Here is a 2,500-nt window from a genome sequence, read left to right as displayed (position 1 = left end):
GGAACGAAAAAGTGCTTTGAGTCAAGGAGCATGTGGACTTTGAGGCGCACACAGGTCGTTACACACACACACACACACACACACACACACACACACACACACACACACACACACACACACACACACACACACACATCCAATCCGCCATCATAACTTCAGCAAATTATCTCTAGGCGCGCGCGGCTTAAGTGGCCATATATATGCCGTCCATCAGGGTTACGTCCACGTCAAGACCAACAGCAACAACGACAGCATCACCATTACCATCATCACCGTCATCATCTTCATCATTATCATCATCATCATCATCATCATCATCATCATCACCATCATCATCATCATCATCAACCCTCTCTGTCCTCCTCTCATCATCATCAATCATCATCATCATCATCATCATCCCTTTCTGTCCTCCTACCATCATCATCATCATCATCATCATCATCATCATCATCATCATCATCATCATCCCTCTCTCTCCTCCTTTAGTCATCACCACCACCATCCTCCCTTCCTCCCTCCCTCTTTCCCTCCAGTCATCTTCCTCTTCCTCCTCTTCCTCACCTCTTCCTCCCATCTTCCTCCCGTCACAAATCACACAAAAAATGGCCTGTTTGGTGGGGAGAGAAAGTTCAGGGGAGACTCAGACACTCTCACATATTGACGCTGAGAGAGAGAGAGAGTGAGAGAGAGAGAGAGAGAGAGAGAGAGAGAGAGAGAGAGAGAGAGAAGCTGACAGATATGTAAAAAGGCAGATCAACGTGCAGAGTAGAAAAAGCACACACACACACACACACACACACACACACACACACACACACACACACACACACACACACACACACACACACACACACACACACACACACACACACACACAAACTTCACAATATTAAACCTGGCAGGAGAATTTTATAGGAAAGGGCGAATGGAAGCCTGTTGTCGTTCACTGTAATCTCGAAGTGCAGGAGGAGGAGGAGGAGGAGGAGGGAGGGAAAGGGAACAGGAGGAGGAAGGGGAAGAGACGAAGAAGTAAATAGGAGGAGGAGAAGGAGGAGGTGTGAGTGGGTAGAAGGAAAGGAACATAAATGGAAGGAAAATGTGTTTATGTGTGCATGTGAGAGAGAGAGAGAGAGGGAGAGAGAGAGAGAGAGAGGAGGGGGACAGGGGGGTGCGAGGCCGGGGGAGGGTGTTTGTATGTTTGTGTGTAATGTATTAGGAGGAAATAAAGTGAGCAATTGTGTGTGTGGGGGGGGGAGGGGCACCACCACTCCTCCCCTCATCACCTCCCTACCCTCGATTTAACACGACCCACAGACCTCGTTCACAGGAGAGCTCTTACATACCTCTGTTTCACACCTGTTTCACACCTGCATTTACCTGTTTCACACCTACACACACACACCTATTTCACACCTGTTTCACACTAGCACACACCTATTTCACACCTGCATACACCTATGTCACACCTGCACACGCCTCTGTTTCACACCTGCACACACCTATTTCACACCAGCACACACCTCTGTTTCACACCTGCACACACCTCTGTTTCACACCTGCACACACCTGTTTCACACCTACACACACCTATTTCACACCAGCACACACCTCTGTTTCACACCTGCACACAGCTATTTTACACCTGCACACACCTGTTTCACACGTGCACACACGTATTTCACACCTGCACACACCTACTTCACACCTACACATTTATTTCACACCTACACACCAATTTCACACATACACCTTTTTCACACCTGCACACACCCTTTTTACACCCACACACCTCTTTTTCACATCTACACACCTCTGTTTCACACCTAACGCCTTTATTTCACACCTACTCACATATTTCACACACATTCTCTCTCTCTCTCTCTCTCTCTCTCTCTCTCTCTCTCTCTCTCTCTCTCTCTCTCTCACGTAAGCGGCTCCGAGGCAGTGATGGTGCCAAATGTGCCGTGGAAGGGAGCATGGCAGACCCCCCGACCGGGAACTTGCCTGCAGGTGCTTCCTGGTCTGCATATTTGAGAGAGAGAGAGAGAGAGAGAGAGAGAGAGAGAGAGAGAGAGAGAGAGAGAGATGAAAGTTGAGGAGAATGAAGGAAGAGAAAGAGAAGCAAAGGTGAAGGTAAGGAGGACTGTAGGAAGAAGTAAGAAAGAGAGAGAGAGAGAGAGAGAGAGAGAGAGAGAGAGAGAGAGGGGGGGGTTGGAATTTAAGTTGAGGAGATGAAGGAAGGGAAAGAAGCAAAGATGAAAGTGAGGAGGAGAGGTAGGGAGAAGTAAGAAGAGAGAGAGAGGGGGGGGGAGTTTGGAAGTTGAGTAGACTGAAGGAAGTGAAAGAGAAAGACAAAATGGAGAGGGGATGGGAGAAAGAGGAGTGGAGAGGAGTAAAGAAAGGAAAGTGGAGAAGAGTGGAGGAATGAAAGGAGAAATGGAGAGAAAAGAAGAATTGATGGAGAAGAGTGGAGGAAGGAAATGGAAATGGAGAATGA

The 2,500-nt window shown here is 48.0% G+C and overlaps 1 protein-coding gene across 1 annotated transcript in view; it reads left to right on the top strand.

Annotated features, from left to right (window-relative positions):
* The window catches only part of Dh31 (diuretic hormone class 2), a 112,178-nt gene that overhangs the window by 94,713 nt on the left and 14,965 nt on the right, over window positions 1-2,500 (top strand). The window lies entirely within an intron of this gene.

This window comes from Coenobita brevimanus, chromosome 13, assembly GCF_032717465.1.
Source record: "Coenobita brevimanus isolate Jiangsu-jjx chromosome 13, ASM3271746v2, whole genome shotgun sequence".
Lineage (NCBI taxonomy): Eukaryota > Metazoa > Arthropoda > Malacostraca > Decapoda > Coenobitidae > Coenobita > Coenobita brevimanus.
Note: the sequence above shows the minus strand (reverse complement) of the source record. Positions and strands in the feature narration are given on the sequence as shown.